This window comes from Rhamphochromis longiceps, linkage group LG23 (assembly GCF_057381845.1).
Source record: "Rhamphochromis longiceps isolate RC_006_pf linkage group LG23, R_longiceps_female_GT1.1, whole genome shotgun sequence".
NCBI lineage: Eukaryota > Metazoa > Chordata > Actinopteri > Cichliformes > Cichlidae > Rhamphochromis > Rhamphochromis longiceps.
In genome coordinates this window covers 10439301-10464729 of record NC_140578.1, presented here as the reverse complement: position 1 = coordinate 10464729, position 25429 = coordinate 10439301, and the positions used below count along the sequence as shown (strand labels likewise).

General features: G+C 43.2%; 2 long non-coding RNA genes across 2 annotated transcripts in view; both read left to right on the top strand.

The window, feature by feature from the left end:
* LOC146641319 (uncharacterized) overlaps positions 1–25429 on the top strand; it is a 28223-nt gene that overhangs the window by 2291 nt on the left and 503 nt on the right. The window contains exon 2 of the long non-coding RNA XR_014909581.1: positions 3298–3410. This is a non-coding gene — a long non-coding RNA (uncharacterized LOC146641319). The remainder of the gene's footprint in view (positions 1–3297; positions 3411–25429) is intronic.
* Positions 17223–18521, top strand: LOC146641320 (uncharacterized). The gene is made up of 2 exons (XR_014909583.1): positions 17223–17416; positions 17468–18521. It is a non-coding gene; the product is annotated as an uncharacterized LOC146641320 (long non-coding RNA).

The window sequence follows — 25429 nt, the reverse complement described above, 5'->3', positions numbered from 1 at the left end:
TAAAAAATATGAAATGGTGTTGGAATTTCAAAGTAAGAAATGCACTCCTGCCCATGCACTGCTGACTCTGTTATGCTGGCTCTGGCTCCATTGTGTAACTGACGCCACCAACATTAACAGGACACTCACATTAGAGCCTCTTATTGTGTGTTTTGTTTGGGTCTCTGGCATTGCATTTAATTACCAACATTAGAGAGGGGATAGCTTAACATATGAAACAGGAAAAGACGGCTGTGTAATCCATCTATTTCAACAAAATTCTATTCTAATTATCACCTATTTAAGCGGTAACTGTAACAGAATACACATACTCATATTTTGTATTTTAAATACATAACACGTTTATTCCGTTACTCCCCAACACTGGTGACGGCGATGGATGCCGACGTGTTAAAGTGCTCACACTCTGAATTTAGAGGAAGAGGAAACTAACCTTCACTCTCCACATTGTCCTCCCGCCCCTGTCATTTTTCTTCCAGCCTTATTCCGGCTGGCACAGCCTCCAGCCTCATGTTGGGAGCTCCTGTAGCGACCATTTTCAATTAATGTCTCCATTCATCAGCAGGCAGCGGCCTAATTCTCGAGCCGGCGACCTCATTCTCGTACAGATTTTATTTTTATGGATGAGTCTTTAGACAGCAGAGTTCACTCTGTGTGGGTTTTAAAGTGAGGGCCTTTAGCGGCTGTAAATCAGACGTTTATCCATCGTTTTATTAAAAACGATGACCTCTGATGCACAATTCACAGTGTGAGTTCAGCTGTAGATTTAACAGTGTCATACACTGAAAGCAGCACTCCATTTTAGCATAAACACACTCAACCAAACAAGAATATATATTTATTAGAAAGTCTGTTCATTAATTTTCTTCCGCTATTTTAACTCAGGGTTGTCATAGGAAGAGGGGCGGAGTACACCTGGACAGGTCGCTTGTCTGTTGTAGGTCTGACACAGTGACACAAACAGTCATGCTTAGTTTGACACCAATTTTGAGAAGTGTCTGGCTGCAGCCACTGGGGAGCGCCACATTAACCAGAAACACGTGACCTCCACAGTAACCAGAAACACGTGACCTCTGCAGTAGGTAGAACCACATCCAATATATTGCAATACGGGATACAACACAAAAACAGAGGCCGTTTCTCAATTCTCAAGTACGCAAGTCTGGACTTCTTAAGCACACACGGAAGTCCGGACTTCCCAAAAACGCGAGAATGCAGTACGATCGTTCTAGAATTGGAACAGCAGCATACTTGATGACATCACCGAGTTTTTACTGCCATCCTCTCTTAATTTAACTGTGATTAATATTTACAACGGAAATTACACATGATGTTGTAGGTTTTCTTTTTCTTTCTTTCTTTCTTTAAAAAAAAAAAAGATAATTTTAAAAAGTATGTTAAGCACTAGGCAGCACAGTGACACGGTGGTTAGACTTCAGTGTTAAATAAAACAGTCCAGTTATAAAGCTCAACTTTAATCTCAGCCAAACCAATTTGTTCAGGAACAAATACAACACTGAAAAAAGCCAAACAATAACATTTTAAAGTTATCTAAGTGACTTATATATCATGTTTAACCTGAGTAGCAGAAGATTCAATTCAATTCAATTTTATTTATATAGTGCCAAATCACAACAACAGTCGCCTCAAGGCGCGTTATATTGTAAGGTAGACCCTACAATAATACATACAGAGAAAAACCCAACAATCATATGACCCCCTATGAGCAAGCACTTTGGCGACAGTGAGAAGGAAAAACTCCCTTTTAACAGGAGGAAACCTCCGGCAGAACCAGGCTCAGGAAGGGGCGGCCATCTGCCAAGACCGGTTGGGGTGAGGGAAGGAAAAGAGGATAAAGACATGCAGTGGAAGAGAGACAGAGATTAATAACAAGTATGATTCAATGCAGAGGGGTCTGTTAACACATAGTGAGTGAAAAAAGTGACTGAAAAAGTCCGGGTTTGAAAAGCAGGCTCAGTAAACTCAGCAATCAGGTTAAACTTGTTTATCAGTGAGATGTAGAACTATTTACAGACACCAAACACACCACAACCCAATATGACTTAACACTACTATTTACAGCACTCAAGAATATTCTGTGTGTCAGTGGAGTGGCGTGGAACGGACACAGGGAAACTTCTCAGGGAGACAATGAGATGCAAGAGGGGCATGGGAAATGGGTTGTCCACAGCAGGAGCATAGGGTCTCTAGAGCAAAGGGAGAACAGGGTTTGTGAGGCGGACCGAGGCGGAGAATCAGAGGAGTGGTTTTGCGGGGCGGTTCTCCAGTCGTGGGTCCGACAGAGCGATTAAGGGTTCAGGATTATCTGGCCTGTGAGTCCAAATCCTGAAGCAGGCAGCAGAGGCGAAGGAAATCCAAATCTTCACGCCGCAGTTTCTGCAAGTGAAGAGATTTTCCAGCTGGAAGCTGCCAACCATTTGGCAGAGTAAGTGGTGTGGCAAAACTGTGAACACAAGTAGAAACGAGTAAGGCAAAAACATTGACCAGACAGAAACACTGAGGTATGCGGCCTGTTACCACCATTAGCAACTGACCGACTAGCAAAGGAGAGATGAGGATGCGGGGTTTAAATGCAGCTTCCTGATTGAAGTTGATGAGTCACAGGTCCACCTCAGGTGGACCCAGGAAAAACACTGCCAGCCCCTAAGACACATGCACCACTCACTCACTCGTGACACCAATACTCCCAATGACTAAGAAAAAAGTTCTCACACCGTTGTACTGCAGTCAGAGTCCTTTAATATTAAGTGAAAGGTTGCAGCCCTGTGTGCATGTTTGTGTGCATTTTGGTCCGAAACTATGAGACCCTCTCACGTGCACGTGCAGCAGTTTTACTCATGACCTCCTGACAGTCAGCTGTCACAGCCTGGTAGTGAATTAGTGATGGAAACCTGGAGGAACCATCGAAGAGAAGGACGAGAGGGTGCAGCGACAGAAATCCCCACAGGAGAAAGCGAACATCTGGGTCCGTCTGTGCTCCATCAGGAGGAGGTTAGCCTCCTGCTGCTGTAGCTTAGCGAGCGTGCACAAATGTTTCTCGGTGCGTTTACTTAATGAAGCTTTTAAACCCGTGTCAAGTTCACTGAGCTTTTTCTGACTTACAACAATGAAACACATTACCATGGTAACGGACACAGCTACAGGTGGTACACGTGCTAACATTGCTATCCGCTATTAGCATGTTTAACACTGTGCCTGAGACAGTCCAAAACAAACTTGTTAAACCAAACTCTGCAGTTGCCATGGTAACAGTCACGTATTCACTGCTCTTCACAGGTGTCATCTGCCGTCTTTCAGCTTTGGCTCCGCATCTCGCACAGCCGCTCTCTACAAGGTCAGCTTCACCAAGTTCACCAAGAACCAATACTGACAGTGTGCAGCTCAGCAGGGTAGGTACGAAACAAAGCTGTATTCAGTTTTATTAACATATAGAAAATCCTTTTTACAGCTAGTGTTTTAAAACAAATGATTAACTTTAAAACACTTCTAAATGAACTTTTAGGTATTTAAGCATAAGTCACTTATGTGCTGGGCTCCATGTGTTTAAAGTGTTTAAAGCTTCATGAATCTAACGCCTAACCGGTGACCTGAAACAGAAATTGACACCAAAGTTTTAGAAACATGGATTTGTTTTATATTTTTTATTTATTTTTTAATTTAAAATAATAACTGGGGTGCCAGTTTAGCTCAGCGGCATGAGCAGGCGACCACATGCTGCTAGGCAGAGAACGGCTGGCCCAGTTTCGACTCTGACCCGTGGCCCTTTGCCGCATGTCTTACCCTCTTGCTTCCCGTTCTTTCCCATCACTCTTCACTGTCCTTCGTAGTAAAGGCCAAAAATAAAATATTAAAAAAAATAATAGTATTAACAGGAGAACATGACGAGGTCCAGCAGTGACCTTGTCAGGTAGACAGATAGTGTCTGAGCTCAAGGAACACCAGAGACACGTGTCTGTAGTGAGACGATTGTTCGATTGTTTCCGTGACGACAGGATTAGGAGCTGCAGGCATAATCCCACGTTCATTAGTCTGTGTTTTCTTTCTGTAGCATGATATAACGAGCTGACGATAGTGTTCATCAATACAGCTCAGCTTGATTCAAATACAACATTTCATCTCTTTAGAGGCTCAATCTTTCTGCGCTGCTTTCCTGATCCTCTTTATTATAACATGGCCACTCATGGAGTGCACATCTGTTCCAGCTGTGGTCAACTTTCAGTTTATATGACCTGTGCACTGCAAGTGTGGCAGTAATGATCATCTGAGTAACTTCAAATTTCTAAGATTCAGTGTTTTGTTTCTGGATGTGACGAATCAGAGTGGATCTCAAACTGCATGTTCATGTGTGCACCTTTGTAGCCCCACCCTAAATCCTGCACTGCTTTCTGACTCAAAACTCATCGGGAAAGTGATCAGTGAGATCAGAATAGGTGAGCAGGAAGATCATTTCCTCACAGACTTCTTTTTACAATCAGAAGAGTCTCCCCCTGTTGGACATTAGAATGGATGCAGGTTTAATCCTCTTCAGCTCTAGCTTCACTTTGCAAACCTTTAAGATACGGCATCTTTATTTACAGTCTATGCTTGCTAAATACATCAAAAGGTGACAGCTTGGTCTTCAGAGGGGGAAGGTGAGGAAAAAGAGGTATAACATGCAGGAAAAGGTGCAGCCACATGCAAATCTGCCAGTTGGTTGTTGTTTTGGGGTTTTCTTCAGTGGTATTTTTCTGAGTTCAACCAGTTAGGACTAAGCCCAGTCTCACCCAGTTTCTGGCTCTCTTCCTCCGCTCACCTCCAACCAGTCATGGCAGACAGCCGCCCCTCCATGAACCTGCCTCTCCTACATAGTTTTTCCTTCCCACTGTCGCTGCGTGCTTATGTAAATAACACTGAACTGAACTGAATTTCACATGGCAGCTCCAAAAACCTGCCCTGGAATCCATATCGCTACATGTCCGAGTTAAGCTGGAGGTCACAGGTGAAGTATTCTGTGTAACAGGATCAGCTGTCAGACAGAGGCAAAAATAAGTGGAGAATAAATCAAGCGTTTGGTGGTTTTGTGTCGGTGCTGTCCTGCAGATTCAAAAATTAGACACTAACGAAGCTTGAGATATAAATTTGTCGAAATACACAAGAAATAAACTCCCAGATAGCCCAGGCCTGGATGCTGAAGGCAGATGAAAAAGTCTGAGTTTTTCTTTAAGAGAAACCAAGAAGAGCAGACAGCTTATTTTACACAAATGCCCGCTGAAGATTTCCTATCACGACAAGCCGACGATCGTATATCAAAGAAGATTCGGCTGTATTGTTGTCGGGATGGACGGGCTAATTCAGGCGATGGAGTGTTAGTCGCCCGCTTCAACCAAATCAGCAGATGAAAGCGTCCTGGCCCGGGCCGGCTGCTGAAGCAGGAGGAGAGTTTCAAAGGTAGAAGGAATAAAAGTGAGCTTTCAGGCCGTCCACTCAGGGGAGAGCAGCTACTCTGTGAACTTCAGTTCCAGCGTCTAATCTGCAGTCACAACAAAAGAGGCATTATACTGAGAAGAGGAAATCTTAGATCCAGCTTTCACCCAAACCCCCCAACACACACACACACACACACACGCACACACACACATCCCAAAAACAGCATTTTAAACCAGCGGCCTCCTCGTTACAGCAGATAGGTCTTCCGCTGTTGATACAGTAAAGCAGACATTCCTGTGCAGATTCCTCTCCTCAGATAACCGGGAAAGGTTTGCTCAGAAGTTTCTGCAGAACGGCAGCTCAGTGATGTACAAAGCCGAGGTTAAAGAAACCGTTTCCTCCCACAAAATTCACTGAAATGTTTTTAGCCTGGAGCCAGAGCACCAATCGGATCATTTAAGATCTGATCTTACAACAAAGATTTGAGATGCTTGATGTCCATTTAAGGACAGGATCCTGTTCTTTTTTTTTTAGTTTAACCAATCAGGATCAGTCAATAGGATGCGCTTTTTTCTCCACAAATAACCTTAGTGATGTCTTACAGGTTTCGTCTCTGTAGTCAGAGCTCACAGAGACAAAACCTGTTCGTGAAAGTCGAAATCAGCCTGCTAACAATCGTCACTGCGGACGTGTCATTAAACTACAGATAACCTTGTCATTAATGCCGATTACATCATACACGTTAACTGAAGCCTACGCTAGCTAGCTGTACATGTTTAACGCAGTGTGGCGAGTAGCTCTATAGCATTTTGTTATTTGTACCAGGATGATGTGCTGAGATGAAACCAGGAGTCTTTGCATGCTAAGCTGAGTCTGCTGCGCCTGCTGGGTCAGGCAGGTTCTAAGAGAAGTGATCGGCATCTGCTGCATTAATGAAAGGATTTGACCCTGCAGCATGAATGATCTGTGCTTTGTTAGCAGAGCAGAGCGAGTGTGTGGTTATTTGCTGTAGAGGTTTTCCTGAAGCTGGAGGCTGCAGACATTTGATTCTGTAGTTCATATGTGACGTGAATCTTTAAGTTTTAAATCTACTGATTCTTCATGCACACGAGAAACTTCTCTGATGGTTCAGTCCACTTCAGGTAGCCTGCATGGTGCTGTTCTTCGGTCTTAATGATGAAGGCTGTGTTTCTGTTAGCACAGACTGAAATCGTCACATCATTTTGGCTGCACGTGTTCCTAAACTGGCCCAGTTTACCGCTAAGACTCTGAACATCTCGCTGTGTTGGGCCGGGCTGTGGAGAAGTGTTTGTTGTGTTGCTCTGGCTGGAGAAACCCTGCAGCGCTGCCAGGACAAGAGCTGCTGCCAGCCACTGCCTCGCAGCCCAAGAGGGGAAGAACCTCAAAAAGCCAAATCCGAATTGAGCGATGGCCAGTTTAACTGATGTCTCATGCTCTCTGTGTGAAAAGCAGCGTCAGTCTGCATGAGTGTGATCGTATTTTAGTTAGCACTGAAATAAAGATGCAAACCTTTAACATGCTGGCTTTTAGAATTATTGCATGTTCAGTCTAAAAATGTGAGAAAGTTAAAGAGAGCTCTGACTTGAACCAGGGTTAGTGGTCTAAAAAGGCTGCCAGAATATGAAGACACTAACCTGCAATTATAGCAGATCGAAATCGATGCGACCAGCAGCACTGACCATCAAGAACCAAAGCATACCACAAAAAATGATTAGAGAGAAAAGCAGTTAAATTCACTTCTTATTAACCTGTCATCTATAAGTCAAAGAGGTTTGGTTAGGCTCCAGTCCCAGTGGCTGGAAATGTGCTTCAGGTAGCAGGAACTTTATTATTGAACGGACATGAAACCTCTGAGCTAGCTTGGTTTCAGTTTTATTCTTTATTTGATCTTCTGCTTTAGACCAGATTTGGTTAAATACTGGAATGAAGCCTATGCTGCTGCATCTCGTCAATATGTGAAACATGTCCTCATTTTATACAGCACCAAATCACAACATCAGTTTCCTCAAGGTGCATTATATTGTAAGGTAGACCCTTCAATAATACATACAGAGAAAAACCCAACAATCGTATGACCCCCTATGAGCAAGCAATTTGGCGACAGTGGGAAGGAAAAACTCCTTTTTAATAGAAAGAAACCTCCGGCAGAACCAGGCTCAGGGAGGGGCAGCCATCTGCCGCGACTGGTTGGTGTAGGAGAAGTAAGATGGGATAAAAAACATGCTGTGGAAGAGAGCCAGAGAGGAACCACCGACTGTGCTGCTATCTCAAGAAAAGCATGTTCTGTGGAGCAGACATCAGTCTGAAATGGTGAAACTGAAAAATATTAGATTTATTTCATTCAGTTTTATTTATATACAGAGATGGGCAGTAAGTGTAATCTGATTACTTTTTTCAGGTAACGAGTAAAGGGATTACTATTGCAAAAACGGTAATTAGATTACCGTTACTTTCCCGTAGGAACGCTGCGTTACTGCGTTACTAAAACCGTGAGTTTTTTGCGAGAATGTCTCATGACAGTGACGTAAGCGAGTGCGACATTCGTGACAACAGCTGTGTGCAGATCAACAATGGATCATATATCGAGTGCGGGAGAGAGTATGACCGTGCAGCGTTTAAAGCGTGGGAAGAAAACTTCTTTTTACAGCGAAAAAACCCCTAAACTTCCGAGCAAGCACCAAGTGCGCTACCACGTAATGGGAAACTCACAGAGAAACTCGCGAATTCTTCCACTGACCACCTACGCCACTCCTGCTTTACAGGTGAAAATAGAGCAACAGGACCGCTGAGTCTTTGATGTTATTTATTTTCTGCTGTGTTTTACTTGCATCTATTTGAAAGACTGAGTGTAAACACAAAAAAAAATTATTTTATGTGCTGGAATGTGCAGAAAATAAGTTTAAATGTTAAACAAATTTCTTCCAGTCAGTGAATGTTGCATATAATTACATTTTTGCTGGATGCATAAAGTTAAAAGGTTAAAACTAGTAAAACAAGTTTTAAAAAGAGACTTTTCCATTTGATTACATTTTGTATGATGGATTATGCAGAAAAAGTAGAATTGGGCTGAAAGATCTATCGCTTTATTACCTACTCAGGTTGTAAATCGTGTTTTTAAAAAGTAACTAAGTAATTAATTACTTTTGAAAATAAGTAATCAGTAAAGTAACGGGATTACTTTTTGGGGACGTAATCGGTAATTAGTTACTGATTACTTTTTTCAAGCAACTTGACCAACACTGTTTATATAGCACCAAATCACAACAACTGTCACCTCCAGGTACAATAATACAGAGAAATCCAACAATCATATTGAGCATGCGCTCAGTGACGGTGGGAAGGAAAAACTCCCTTTTCACAGGAAGAAATCTGTGGCAGCAGGCTCAGATTAGTATATTGATGAATGATTTTAATTGCACTGAGATGTCTGCCTCTTTAGACAGCAGCCAGCTCCCCCTGAGCAGCATGTCGGCTGCACACATGCGTCACCCTGATGGACAACAGCTACCAGTTGCCTTCCACGAATACGATGTTATAATATTAATAAAATTATGTGTGATAAGAATTTTTTTTTTCTGTTAGCACTCATATTCTCAGCAGCAGCTGTTTTCCTGTCTTATTTTTCTGACCGTAAACTCAAGGCCTTGTGTCTGAAACATGCCGTCGGTGTGCAGTGGTGTTTGGGGCCGAGGTGGAGGAGCGAGGTTTGCGGGGCTTGTCGGGGGTGGGAGGATCCTGGCTGTCAGAGGACATGAGGATGATGAGTTTGGCTGACACTCACCGCCACTCTCTCTGATCGGCTGTGATGTGCCAAGATGGACATCAGCACAGCCGGGGATGCTCTGGCTACCGGCCCCGCCTGTCTGCTCGCATGCCAACACAAACTGCACAATGTCTTGTTTTAGGGGAGGAAGCGTGGCTCTTTTGGCATCCCACGCCACCTCGCGTCATTTGGCTGCTGCTCTGCTGTCTTCAGGGCCTCTGTGTGTTTTTGTCAGGAAAAAATCACTCCAAAACTTTCATGTTGGGTGCCAACGTGACCGTCAGGCCTCACCCAGCAGAATTGATGAGTGCCTTCTGATAATCCATTAAGACACAGCGAAAGGTCGCGGGGTATAAATAGCCTTCAAGGACGCGGCGTGGCGCCATCTGAAGAGGACATGCAGAAATCTCCTCATCAATCTGCACGTGAAGCTGTTTGTTTCTGAGCAGCTTTGTCAGGTAGCCCGTGACATTTACACAGACCGGGGGTGGACAAAATAGCAGCAACACCTGAGAACAGGACGTAACTTCTCCCCGTGACCTGTTTATCCTGCAGCTCATCAACTCAACATGACGGCCTCAAGGCAGAAAGCCCACGCAGCCACAGCAGCAGTTGAAAACTGGACTCTGGTCGTGACACACTTTCTTTCTGCTGGAGCAAACGTAAAGTCCGTTTATATTCCCAGCTAGTTTACTTTGGTGCCATTTTAAGACTTTTTCATCTCACTCTGAGAAATCTACCAACTTTTTTCAACAGCAGGTGGGAGGGGCTTCTGTGCTCAAAATGACCACATTACCGCTATCCTGTTATGACATCATGCAGCTCCAACAGTAGGAAAAAACTGATTAACCTGAGTTTTAGGAGCAGCCTGAGGTTTACTGCACATGCACTGGCCTCGTTATTAGAAACTGCGGATGCATTTAATGTGAACATCAATCACTGGAACAGCAGAAGAAGCAGAACAGATCTCCCTTGAATGTAAAAATAGGTTAAAGTCTTACATAGTTTCATATGGGATGCAAAGGGGGGTTCAGAGGTTCCCATAACAACACATCACACAAGTGAATGTGGAAATAAAGCCTGCTGCATTCAGCTCAGACATACTGTGCACATAACAGGTCTGCCATTCCTCCGTAACTGAAGCTTTGTCATTACATGCACAACGATCCTGTTTGTCTCCGCTGGGAGAGCATGTCATCAGGCGGCGCTCAGGTGACCCATGAGCTGATAACGGGCAGAAAAGAACAACCTGCAAACACGGTGAGCAGGACGAGCGCCCAGCCTCACAACCACGTCCAAGCTCGCCGCCGAGCGCTTTGACCAAACGTCTTGGCTCTGAGTGATGGAGAGGCAGATGGTGCTCATGGCTAACACATGCACACACACACACACTCGGGCTGAAGAGCAGCAGCTGTTGTACAGTGGAGGTGGCAGCTCTGCTGTTTGGAGGCTTTCCAGCAGAATACATTAACCTGCATCCGTGTTCACTCAGAAACAGGAACTAAAACATTTGTTTTGATGCACGTTTTACTACAAGAACGGATTTTATTTATTTTTGGGAACCATCTACATCACTCAAATCACTTCACACCTTCTCTTTGTTATTAAAGGAATTTTTTCTCTTTGTTATTAAAGGAATTTTATTTTGACAAACATGCTTATTGTGTTATTATTTAGTATAATTTATTTAATTAGAAGAATATCTATTAACACTGTCAGACTGTCAGCGCATCGGTGTGAAAGTGAAGAAAATGTAATTAAAGAAATAAAGTCGTGACACGACCCCGTCCCCCACAAATGAAAATAAATGATGGCAGATGTGAAAGATGGCTGTAGCTTCGTACCTTACCAGCTGGGTGGAGCTGTGGTTGCACCGCCTGTTTTGTGAGAAATGTCTCCACATTGTTGTTTGAATCTCTGACTGAGGAGTGATACGCTGCAGCATTTCATTATTATTACTGAGATGTAATGTATGAAATCTAGACCCATCACAACAACTGTTGTGTTCACAAACCATGTACTGGACCGGCTTGCTTCAGGATGCAGTGCAACCGTGAATAGAAATGGTGTAAGACTGTGCTGATGTTCAGTGTCTGTTTGTCTAAGGTGGTTCTCAGCAGCTCTGCAGCTCTGGCATCAACAGTCTTCTTGGGAACAAACCAACAACCAGAGAACAAAACAACACCCCTCACAAACGTACTCATTCAATTTCAATTCAGTTCAACTTTATTTAAATAGCAACAAATCACAACACAGTCACCTCAACGCGTTTTATATTGTAAGATAAGGACCCTTTAATGATAGAGAGATTAGCCCAACAATCAGACGACCCCCTATGGGCGAGCACTTGGTGACAGTGGGAAGGAAAAACTCACCGTTTACTGGAAGAAACCTCCAGTTCAGGGAAAGGCAGCCATCTGCTCTCCAGACAGCTTCACATTCTTTACTGTTGGCTTCAGAAACCGTCAGCCACCATCATCCGTGTTTACATTACCTTCATAAGGACAGGAGCCCCGTGAGGTGTAACAGAGGCCACGTGACCAGGAGATATCACAGTTGTCCTCCAGAGTAAGAACAACTTTCTCCCTGCTGCACAGAGCTAAACTCTCCGACATGTTTCTCTGGGTTTGCTGACTGTAATGTTTAAGGATTGCTGAAGTACCACAAACTTGCAGTCTGTTCACACATCTTTGTTTTCCTCATCCTGAGAGGTGATCTAAATATTCGTGTCTCGGAACAGCTGGAAAACTGACAGGTGTGCTGTACAGCGTTTGGATGGCTGTTTGTGCTCTGCGGCGGCAAAATAACAACAGTAATGCTGTTTGACACGGACGCAGATTCATGAAGCAAACTCGTGTGGAAGAAGTTACAAAAAGAATCAGACAAGAAAAAACGAGCTCGGACAAATGAAACCATGCGGACAGGTGACGGTTACATCGAGGCGATGGCGGTGTAAGGGTAGTGCGCTGACGTTTGGGTATCCTGCGAGTAAACGTGAGAGCGGAGACGCTCTTCGTGTGGAGGCCGACGGGAAGTAGCATGTCAGGTAGTTTGTGTGCGAGTGCTTCAGCGTCTGTTTCTCTGCTGCGGAACAATGAAGTCATTATTGTGCTCATTTGTTTCTCGTGCTCCGTAAACCAGATGCAGCATGTTTCTAATCGTCAGAGCACGCGTCCATCGGGTCCTCGTTACTGCCTCCGCGGTGACTTCAGGACACGTCCGTACATTAAGATAAGATAAGATAAGATAGAACTTTATTAATCCCTCGGGTGGGTTCCTCTGGGAAATTCGACTTCCAAAAAAAGCACAGCAACGACCAAAGTTACAGTTACAGAACTGTTATATATATATACACACACACACACACACACACACACACACACACACACACACACACACACACACACACACATATATAAATACAGAGTGTTGAAATCACGCAGTTCTTTGAATCTTTGGGCTGAAGGAAGGACAATACTCGGTGTATAAATGCTCAATCAACAATCATTTATTTGCATACAATTCAACAATAAGAGCATTACAACGTCCGGACGGGAGAGATGCTACCAGAGGGTCAGGCACATGTCTCAAAATGGTGACGGGTTTCTCAGCTTTTTATAGTCTCTAGTGGCCCCCAGCTAGTCGTAAAAGCCAAAACATCACATTTTTTCTCTGTTACAGCACCTAAGTTATGACCTCGGCAGTTGTTTCTCTGCTTTCTGTAAGGTGGGGGTGTGGAATGTGGTCTATCTATCTCCCCTGTCTTTAGACACAGAGTCTCCTGCTTACAACCTTCTCTTCATGATTCAACAATTAAGCATGTCAAGAAAACAGTGTAACACATTCCCAGCAGATCAAGGATACAGAGTGATGCACATTTATCTAATGAACTAATATGTGAATATGTTCTGTTAACTCAAAAGTATAATGAGAACTAAACTACATACAGATCACACACTCTATTTTAAAGGGTATAATATGATCTACAGCAGTATTCTAATTCAACTACTTTGATTACATATATAAGGTAACATATAATAACAGAATAATATCACAATACCCTCTTTTGATCTCTCATTAAAGAGATCACTAATAACAAGCACTTCAGCGTTGCAAGGTCCAGGTTTTCTTGATCCTGAGGCCCTCTGTCCCCCTTTAACGGGTGGACCATATGGGGGATGACCTCTGTGTTCACGCAGTTCAGATGCAAGCAAAGTTAGATTTACAACCATAACAGCAGTTACAGATGACACTCCCATCACTCCCCATTTTCCCACAGCTTTATTTTGGTGCTCCAGTTTTCCACTCCCATTTTAATGCCCCCTTATACCTTTCAAATGTACTTAGACTAGAACCTCTGTCTAAGGAGCTTTTAACCTTTATTTTTATTGCTGCAGCTACCAGTGTCTTCCAGTTGGGTGATTCTCAGCTTCTTTCTTCGACCTCCGGGGTTAGACCACCCTTTAGTCATTGCACAGTTCTGGGGATTATTCCGCCCCGATTTCAAACAAGGATCTGTGTGTTTTGGGTTCACCGGCGTGTCCCCCTTTTTGCCAAGAGCCTCTCGAACCTCGTTGGTCTGGTGTTCCTGGTTTTCGCCAACCCCTTCATGGTTATTGCTGTGTTTGTGGGATCCATCTTCTCCAGGAGCCCAAACGTCATGACACTTGACCCCAGTTGCTGTCTCGGCAGTCCCTACATCTGTCCCTGCTGTGAAGGGTCCTCACATCTCCGGGTCCCCGTCTGGTGTCTGTTCCTTTCTCTGCAAGAGACAGAAAACCAAAACACCTCTCTCCCTAGCCTTGATAATCTAATATTGTTATCCATTGTTCTTCTAATGATTCAAATTTGGTTTAAAATATTATGTTCAGGACCTATTCTAATCATAATCTATGTGTGTGTAAAAGAAATCAAAAATTAGTGAACCCTTTCTAAGTCTAAGACATTATAAGCTTAAGTTTTACCATAGCTAAATTATTAAACACAGAAATAACGTCATAAGATGTTCATAAAACCATTGTTTGATGTTCGAACTCAACTCCCCCTTTTTGACACACTCCCATGTGTCAATTCATTGGAGCTAGACAATTAAAAGAGAAGGTTAGTGACATCATATCTCAGAAAGTATCAGAAATTCTTCTCTCGAGTACCGTTGCTCCAGCCTTGTCATCCCTGAGGATCTTCGATCCCGAAAATGTCCCTTCTCCTCATGTAATAAAGTCTGTCATCCTTCCATGCCCTGGTAACTGGTCCATCCAGAGCTGTAACATTTTGAAATGTACATACAACAAGCCAAACCACACCTTGGTCACACCAACCCTTTTCTGCCCCGAAGATGTCCAATGCCATCCTAGTATGGACTGTCAAAAGTGGCTTTAACGCTGACTATCCTGACAATCCATTTTATAACGTTTCCTGGTCAGATTTGCCAATCTCTGCACCAGAGTTGTAATAGTTTTGCAATTTTCATCAGTTTATATTAGTTTTTACCAATTCTTTGCTAGTTTAGTGTAGTTTTTATTTTCTGAAAATCCTTAGTTTCAATTTAGTTTTATTTGTGTTTTGCAAAAATTAAGTGTAACAAAATCCCAGTTCCATCATATCAATCATGCTCTTCTGGTTATCCTTGGGTGTTGAGACTAATAACTATTTACTCTTGCCGCACCGAGTGGTCCTAATTTTGGTTCAAGTGAATTGATAACCTTTTGAAGGCGATTGTTTCACACCTTTATTTAGATGTCCCAGTCCTGTTGTCTCGGGATACATCACACTGCCTTATCTGGGGTTAGCTGTTTTCTGGGGATGCGGGTTGAGTGGGTGAGCTCTTCAAGGAGGGGGAGTGTGCTCCCCCTGATGAGGTCTTCTAGGTAAGCTAGGTTAACCTTCTTGTGTGAGCTTTTCAAGTGCACTTTAAGGTTAGTGGGACTTTTAGTTTTATAAATGTCCCTCATGACCCCCTGATGACCCAGTATTTCATTTTTGCACACTGTAGTACACATTTTAGTTTTTGCTTGTAGCTTGCATACTCTACTTGCCACTCCTCTAAGTCCTGATGTTTCTTAGAGAGGGCAACAGTACCTTTAAAATTATATCACACGTGTGGGGGTGTGGCCTTGCCAATTGTTTTGCCCACCTTTTCAAAATGGCTGGCGTGCCCACAAGCATATTTCATGGAAAAAGAAAGGTAAGCTTGATATTTACATTTAAAATGTTTTGTTAAACTCAGATTTTTATTTTATTCTTTTTTTTGCAAGTACCCCTCCTCGGTGGCGAGAAACTGTTGGTGTGGTCAAGTGGGTGCTCTAGAAACAAACGCTCAGGACAGAACAGTTATCAGTCATGTACTTCCTACAAATTTTGCATATGTTTTATTTCATATTGATCCTCTGAGTGTAATGGTACATTTTAATTTGAATTTATCCAAACTAAACACAATATTTCTTTATTTACTTTGCTCTTGTTCTTTTGCAGTACCACATCCTATCAAATGTCCCTGTCGATTATATTCTACATTTAATAACTTACTATTTCAAGTGAGAACCTAAATCACGTGGACCAATGTTTATTATTGCATATCTCTATTCTGAATGTGGCCAGTCATTCATAGGTATTGTTCAATTTTGGCGATTTTCCTCTATAAAATTTAATTGACTTTTTTACAGTGGCCTGCTGTGGTTAATAATAACATATTCCAGTCATGAGTGATATCAATAGTTATCTCCACTGTAGCATTTGGCATTCCCAATAATATAACATGATACCTTAATCAAAACACAGCTAATATAGCACAGTTTTCTTAATGCAAACATCAGTAACTCAAAATCAGCAACCACAGTGTTAAGTCTGCAGTTCATACTTATGTGAAGCTAGAGTCTCCTCCTCCAGTCTCTCTTATCCTCCTGCTCCTGAAAAAACAAAACAAAACAAAGCGAAGCATCCACCCTTCTCTTGTCGGCTGGGTGAATTGTTTATGAATTGTTTATTGGCATTTACTAATCCTATAGTGGGTGCAGTCATTGTCTCAGTATCAAGTCAGTCAAAACTTTTAGTCGTCAGTCCATCACAGTCCATTCACATGCATACCTCCATACACATTCATACCAGATGTTGCTGATAATGGAGTCTCACGCGCAACCTATTCGAGCCTCCATCACCAGCAAGTTGACGTCATCATTTTAAAGGAAAACAATTCCTTGTTGTTTTTTGGGCCGGATTGACTCGGTGCAATCCTTTTAGACTCAGAACTTCTCAGTGTTCCCTATAAGTGAATTTCTCCCAAGCCAATTACAATCATGGAGAAGCACACTTTGCAACTGTTTACAGTAATAATATTTTATAGCGCTTTAAATTTCAATCTTTCAGGCCTTGTTTAAAGAGCTGATTGTTAAATCATGAACTCACAAACTATCAACATATCACCACCGGTGGATCACACCTCTCAGATGTTTTTTCTCCAGTGCACTGTAACAAAAACGAAAACAGACATAACCAACAAAATACTACTAAAATAACACAAACTAGGGCCCGTTGCAGACATGTCCAAGCATAAAACTATCCCTCTCTCGCTTACGAGAAAGAACACAAGCCAAAGCTCACTGATAAAATCAAGCTAGCGCTAAACAAAACTAAACAATCAACCAGAAATTCACAGGAACATTTTGCTTCCTGCCGGGACAATATTGTGTGGGAATGAGAACCTCAGGTGCCGTAACACCTTTTGTTCCTCCTTGAATTAAAACTCAATCACAGAAAATGCCGTACTCCAACCTAAACTTACACTATTAATTCATCATTTTCACTCTGTGCCACTGTTCCTCATCAGGGCTGTGTGAAGCACAGCAAAGAATTCAGTCAAGGCCTTGAGCCATAAACAGACATCACGCACAGACATTGTTTTCATAACCAAACTTTTTTAGACCTTATTCCTAAAATCTACATAAATGCCCTCTGGGTGACATATAACACATTCTAAGTTTTTAATGGTAATCAATGGCTCCTCATAAAAATTATGCATTGGGATGTTTGTGTGCAGCATTTTGCATATCAGCATAAGCAAAGCATTCTTCATTGCATCAGCGTGTATGTGTGTGTGCGTGTGGATCACTCTTTATTGCACAAGCGTGTGCATGTGTATGTGTGCATCACTTCTCAGTGAATCAGCATTCCCGTGTGTGTGTGTGTGTGTGTGTGTGTGTGTGTGTGTGTGTGTGTGTGTGTGTGTGTGTGTTTCTCTTCATTCTGAGTCAGTGCATGTAGATGTGTGTGTTTGTGTGGGTGTTTGTGTTCATCACTTTCCTGTTCTGGTGTTCTGGGTAAACCACGGCCTGAAGCGTGCCCTGGGGTCCTGCCCCCCTCCTTTTTCAGTTTGTTTGCGACCATTGCTGCTGCTGCTGCTCAAAATTCAGTCCGTCCTGGTTCTGACCCCAATTAGGGCAGTCCTTTCTCCAGTGTCGATGTTCACCGCAGGTGAAACCTGCATCTTCTTCTGTGTTTTTGTCCATTCTGAGGTGCCTTCTGACCTCAGTTACTCCTCCTGTCTCGGTCACGCCCTTTTTCGCCACCCGATCATCCGTGTTGGTCCATCACTGTCCTGCACAGTGTGAATGCAAAGTTATCAAGGTCAGCATTCTTTCGCTCGGCCTTACTTTTCATTCGGGCTTGGCGGGCGTCTCGTCACAGCTCTGTCAGCTGACGCAGTCTGGGAATTTTCCCCCGTGTAGTGAAACGGGCCTTAGGTTTAGTGCTCTCCGTCTCGGCTGCCTGAGATCACATTCCTGCAGGTCTGTTGACATTCTCAGGTCGTTGTTGTGGGTCCAGCTGTTGCAGCATTTGGTCAGTGTCACGTATGGGGGAGAGCAGGAGTCCAGTCAGCCTCGGCTTTCAGGGCCGGCAAAGCAGCCTGTAATTAAATATGTATAGAAAAAACAAAAACAAAACAAAAACAAACAAAAAACAAAAAAACAAAAACAAACGAACAGGAAAATGTTGTTGTGTTGGCTGTGTTATTCAGAGGGGAGGCAATGGGGCCAGGCCCTGTGTCAGCCTTCTCTCCCCCTTTTTTTTGTTTTTTGTCTCCCGATATAATCAACTCCTAACCCACCAAGTTGACAGGACAACACCGGTATATGTTAAAATTCTTAAGATCATGTTTAAAAGCCCAAAAAAGGAACTTTCTTTCATTCAGTAATCACTTTTATTAATCAATCAACAGAAAACATGTCACAATTTGAATCTTTTAACCACTAAATTTGTTGTGTCTTGCCTGGTTGGTTAGACCAGTGTTCCTTTTTTTTTTTTTTGTTAAATTGTTGTCCTGCAACCCAGAGGGTTTCTTTGTCAGTAATGTATAGACTTCATCATTTAAGTATGTTAATTTTTCTTTAACCTTGCTGGAAAATCTTCACGTGTTCATGAGTGTAAGCTGTTTCTTCATTGCGTGTATGTGCATTTGTATAAAAGCAGGTTAATTTTATCTTTTCTCAAACTAGGCGTTACCTTAAAAGGAGCCTTTCTCTCAGATTTCTCTGCTTGTGTGTGTTTTTGTTTCACCTTTTTGTTGTGATGCTCCGGACGCCTTCCCAACCTCCACAAGTCCGTTGGCCCCAATTTTATGTGTTAAAGCTTCTCTTAATTTCTCCTCTAATTCTCTCCTCGCTGCTGTCTTTTTCACAGCTGCTGATTCGTGCTGGGTGTGGTTCCCATTACCTATAATTTTGCTTCGGCCGCTGTGCTTGTGGGGGCAGTTGGTCCAGGTCCGCAGCTTCCTGTATTAACACACTAAGAGATTTATTTAATTTCATTTTCATCACTTTTAAACCGATAAGCAGGCAACACGCCTACCTTGACAGCGTAAACTGTACGCCAGTCTCCCAACACATTCCTCTCTCTACTCCTCCATAAGTCTCCACTGCACACCTCTTACTATCTCTCCTTTTTATTTTTATTACACCACAGAGTAATACACCCAATTATGCCCGTCTATCTCTATGTGGCTCCAAATTCCCTCTTTATTTTAATTTCACACTCGTCAGGGGACAGGCACACAACAATTTCAACCACTGAAACGAGGAATTCAACCTTTTTATATTTCTTTACTAAATCTAGACTCAACGTTTGTTCGCAAAATGTGTCTTGTTCTAGTCCGGAAATAAATGTGAACCCGTGATTACACGGTCGTTCCAGTGTTATTTCCGTGGCTATGCGGGGGCCCTCACCTCCCCAAGTCACCACCTCGGCACCCGGACGCCGCCGGTCCTGGCCAAGCGTCCCCGGACAGGAGGGTCGCTACTCCATAGGCAAATGTTCCACAGGTACACTAGGCATCAACCTTTGATCCTAAAATGTGTATTTGCTCTAATGTCCTCCTAATCAAACACATTAACCGTCACTGTCACTGTGTTCACGCTTCACACTCCACACAAAACACACTCAGAGCGCGCCTCAGTCACACTCTCCCTCAGTGCGCGCTTCACCCACAAGACAGCACCCAGAGCGCGCCTCGCAGCTTCACACACACTCTCTCACCCAGAGCGCGCTTTGACACTCACACACAACACTTTTCCTCAGCGGGAATTTTACACAGAAACCTCTGAGCTCAACTATTAGATCTTCTGAAAGCACACTGCACCATAGACCAAAATACCCTTTTCTCTGCGCTTATGACCGCCACAACGGAGCAAAGTCGCATCATAAAAGTGATGCTTGCATCCCCGAAGTTATACCAGACATCATAAACCAGGTTTTGCTCTATGTACTTCTTGGCAAGTAAAATTTTACTTTGTTTTATGACCGCAGCCCTTTAAAAAAAACTCGACTGACGCCACAAACCACCGTCAAACCTCTGTTCAATGTACTAAAATTAGCACCAACCACTACTGCACTTCACGGCCGCATATCACCGGAACACGCCGTATCATAAACCAAACCTACGGACGTGTTTCGCTCTCGCGTTGCCAGTGTTTAACCGCACCGTGAAGCCAGCATCTGCTTTTCCTTAAATCAACTTCTATTTCACAGCCGGCAAGAGCCAGGACGTAACCGACATCATAAACAAACTTCAAACCTCGACTTCAATGTACTGAACTTATGGCCGCGTCTTCAGAATAAATTCTAACGTATTATTGCTACAGAAGCCAGTATTAGACAAAATTAAATGTGGAAGGTAAAGTGGCTGCACTCTAGTCCAACGTAGTATGTTATTAGTATCTCGGTAGAGGCAGATTACTGCAATCTAGACCAACGTAGTGTGTTATTAGTATCTCGGTAGAAGCAGATTACTGCAATCTAGACCAACGTAGTGTGTTATTAGTATCTCGGTAGAAGCAGTTTATTTAACACCCTGGAATTCAGCCTCAACTTATGATGTTAGTATCTTGCGCCAAAAACCAGACACCGACAAATTTACTGTGAAAATACATGTAACTCAGTGAACAGATTAATTTGGAAAGCCCAATATGCACATTTGGTATTTATAATACAACAGGCTGTGCTTACCTTTTTATTTCTGGACCGGTCCTCTGTTCACCTCGCCTCACGATCTCACCAAAGGCCAAATCTACACCTCCTCAGCACACCAAAGATCCGGGTCACACGGCACCAAGTTGTTGAAATCACGCAGTTCTTTGAATCTTTGGGCTGAAGGAAGGACAATACTCGGTGTATAAATGCTCAATCAACAATCATTTATTTGCATACAATTCAACAATAAGAGCATTACAACGTCCGGACGGGAGAGATGCTACCAGAGGGTCAGGCACATGTCTCAAAATGGTGACGGGTTTCTCAGCTTTTTATAGTCTCTAGTGGCCCCCAGCTAGTCGTAAAAGCCAAAACATCACATTTTTTCTCTGTTACAGCACCTAAGTTATGACCTCGGCAGTTGTTTCTCTGCTTTCTGTAAGGTGGGGGTGTGGAATGTGGTCTATCTATCTCCCCTGTCTTTAGACACAGAGTCTCCTGCTTACAACCTTCTCTTCATGATTCAACAATTAAGCATGTCAAGAAAACAGTGTAACACATTCCCAGCAGATCAAGGATACAGAGTGATGCACATTTATCTAATGAACTAATATGTGAATATGTTCTGTTAACTCAAAAGTATAATGAGAACTAAACTACATACAGATCACACACTCTATTTTAAAGGGTATAATATGATCTACAGCAGTATTCTAATTCAACTACTTTGATTACATATATAAGGTAACATATAATAACAGAATAATATCACAAGAGACAAATATAAATAAAATATACAAAGGGGATAAATAGAATAAATAGGAATAAAAAATAAAAATACAAGTGAATTGCACATTTCAAGTATTGAGTCTATTGCACTGTTGACTATTTACAAAAAGTATTGCACAAGGTATTGTACAGTGAGGTGCAGAGGCACTACAGCTTAGTTGTTCCCCCCTCCTTTGTCCTCCATTTCCCCTCCCTCTCCCCTCCAGAGAGGAGTTAAACAGTCTGATGGCGTGTGGGACAAAGGAGTTTTTAAGTCTGTTAGTTCTTGTCTTGGGGAGAAGCAACCTGTCACTGAACAGACTCTTCTGGTTGTTTATGGCTGTGTGCAGAGGATGCCCAGCATTGTCCATAATGTCCATCAGTTTCTTTAATGTCCTTTTCTCTGCCACTGTCACCAGAGTGTCCAGCTTCATGCCGACCACAGAGCTAGCCCTCCTGATCAGTTTCTCCAGCCTGGATGAGTCCCTCTTTGCTGTGCTGCTCCCCCAGCACACCACAGCATAGAAAAGTACTCCAGCAACCACTGACTGGTAAAACATCCTCAGGAGCTTCCTGCAGATGTTAAAAGACCTCAGCCTCCTGAGGAAGTACAGTCGGCTTTGGGCTTTTTTATACAGGTGCTCTGTGTTGCATGACCAGTCCAGTTTATTGTCCACCCACAGCCCGAGGTACTTGTACTTGTTGACCACCTCCACCTCCTCCCCCTCTATCTGAACTGGCAGTGGACCTTCTCTGGACCTCCCGAAGTCCACAACCAGTTCCTTAGTCTTTGAGGTGTTGAGTTGCAGGTGGTTTGTGTGACTCCATGCGACAAAGTTCCTCACCAGACTTCTGTACTCCTCTTCCTGATCATCCCAGATACACCCCATGATGGCCGTGTCATCTGCAAACTTCTGAATATGGCATAATTCAGAGTTGTAGCAGAAGTCAGAGGTGTACAGGGTGAAGAGAAGAGGTGACAGCACAGTTCCCTGTGGTGCTCCTGTGCTGCTGACCACTGTGTCAGACGTGATGTCCTTCAGCCTGACGTACTGTGGTCTGTCGGTGAGGTAGTCGGAGATCCAAGCCACCAGGCAGGGGTCCACCTCCATCCTGTTCAGTTTTTCCTGAAGCATACAGGGCCGGATGGTATTAAAGGCACTGGAAAAGTCAAGAAACAGGATCCTGACCGTGCCTTTTCCCCCATCCAGGTGTGAGTGGGCTCTGTGTAGGAGGTACAGGATGGCATCCTCCACTCCGACATCCGCCTTGTATGCGAACTGTAGTGAGTCCTGGGCATGTTGTACCTGTGGTTGGAGGAGGTTGAGGAAGAGCCGCTCTAGAGTCTTCATAAGATGTGACGTCAGTGCCACCGGTCGGAAGTCATTAGAACAATCAGCTCAAAAAATATTTAGATTTACATGATGGCCACTAAATTACTTCCAAGTATTCCTCCAAATTATTTGGACAAGAAAGATTTTTTAAAACTGTCCAGTCGCACCAGTGAGTTTTCTTCTTGTTTTTACAGGATTTATCCACAGTTTGGTTCCAGATGTCATGTTGTTTCAGGAGTTATTGTGTGTGATGTTTGGTGTAGTGACTTAAATCCTTTCATACTGGAGAGATTTTATTCTTTATTTCTTTTTCTGTGATCTGCTGTAGTTCTGTGGTTAAATGCTTCTTGCTGTCCAGGTCCTGTTAGTTTATCCTCTATTTGTTTCAGCCTTATTCCAGATTTCACCATCACCTCCAGTTTCATCTCTCTGGCAGTGGTTTCTGCTTTGTAGGAGGTAAAAGAGCAACAGACCAAACTGTGCCAGCACCCCTCCCAGTGTAATGCATTCAGTATTTCAGAACCATCCCAGCAGTTTGTACTCACAATCCTAAAAAAAATCACACTGTGATTATTTGCTTTGATTTATTTTATGGGAACTGAAGAGAACCGACTTTTCAACATGTGACAGAAAACATTTTCCAGGTCTCGATCTTGTTGTCTAATTACAGATTAACACATATGTTCATAGCATCTGTCTGTCATTGGAAATGTTCTGGAAAATGACTTCCTGAAGGAGTGGAAGGCCTGGTTAATAACAATTAGTCACGAGCAACAGATTGATGAGGAATTCTTCCAGCTTTGTGTCCACAGTTTACTTTTTCCATTATGATGACCAGATTCTGCAGAAATGCTTTTACAACAATCAAACAACCCCCGTGAGCAAGCAGTTGGCGACAGTGGGAAGGAAAAACTCTTTTAACAGGAAGAAACCTCCGGCAGAACCAGGCTCAGGAAGTGACGGGAATCTGCCGAGACCTGTCGAGGATGAAGGGAAAGAAATTGAAATGATGAAACTGAGGGAAGTGATGTGAAAGTGAAGAATGCAGTTGTAATTGCTGGTCATATTCAAAAATCCCCCAGATCAAAATGAATAGTTTCATACGATTATTATGTGACCAGATGAAAACAATATGTTCAGTTGTTGTTATTTGTTTAATATGGTCATATTCCTGTTGCAACTCACTGTTTTGATATTTGATTTTCAGATCAAGCTAGATTTTTCTGATTTTTCGCAGGCGAATAAACAGATCTGACACAGTTTCCACTTTAGAGTCCACACCTCAGCTTTCAGTACTTTTAAGGAGCCTGCTACCCAAGCCTCAGATATATGAGACCAGCACACTTCTGGACCTGTGGAGGATCTCCTGCCGATTTCCGTCAGGATCAGAAAATCATAAATGTTTTTCTGTGAGCAGCAGCATTGACCTTTATTGGATGCAAACCCTGAGAGAAACACAGGTTAAATACCACTAGTGATCTCATTCACTTTCAGCTGGTGCTGATTCGTCAGCGGCCCGGAGACAGTAATCAGTTCTGTTGTGGATTCCATGGCCATGTGGTTCTTTTACCCTTGGTGGTGTGCTGAATGTGTGCGCTGACAGCAGCGGGAATAAAGGAGGATGTGTGGTGTTTGTTTCTGCATGTGGTTTTCCCTCTGCAGCCTCAGCCACCTGGAACACAAAGGCATCTGACAGTAATCAGGACAAGGGGGAAAGGCATGAAAACAAACACTGTTGTTTGGAGCTCAGGCTTCCTGGCTTTTGTCAAACGCTTCGTTTAAATGCTCCTCTAATGTTCTGCAAGTGCTGCACGGCCAGACAGCGAAGATTAGGTGCAAGAATACACGAGAGACAGGGAGCAGGAAGAAGACAAAGGGTCATTTAATATGGCTGATGTGGCGAGTGCTGCGGGGACAGCTGGCGAGCTACTCGGGGAAATGTCCCTGATAGTGTGTCCTCATATGGACGCTTTGGCTTCGGTGAGCTTCAGCGGCCGGGTGGACGGACAGACGGGTGGGTGGCAGGGTGCTCCTGCTGCGACGCCCGGGGGCGCCACCGTGCTGCGCAAAGAGGGGGGGGGGGGGGGGCAATGGGAAAAACAGCTGCTGACAATCAGGTCTTTTTGTCACTGTAGTTCGGGGGAGGAAGGAAGTGAAACACATATATTTGGGTAACTTATTGGATTTAGTGGAAAAATTGGAGAAATGTGTTCTCGGCTCGTCGTGCTGACAGTTTGTGGTCGACATGAAAGCTTGTTGTTCATGCTTTGGGTTTTGCAGCATTTTCACTTGTTTCTGTGTATTTTTGTACTGTGCTTTTTCACAGAGGCCAGAAAAATATTGAAAAATGAGCCGTGTGCCCCGTGAAACGCAACACCGGTGCTTTCTTAATGTGTTAACTGTGGAAATATAATAAAATTAACGTAAAAGAATATGTTCCGTATAAATATAAATGTGCTTTATATTTATTTCAGTTACACCTCATTGTCTGAATTCCTTAATAATATGTGGGAACAAATATATTTTTAAGTAAGTGTTTATTTGATTAATATCAGCGTGTCCGCAGTGTGATTTTAAAAAGGTTTTCATTTTTGCTCCCAAATGATTACTTTTTAATATGTTTGCAGAAAAAGTCACGTTTTCAGTAGATGAACACAGA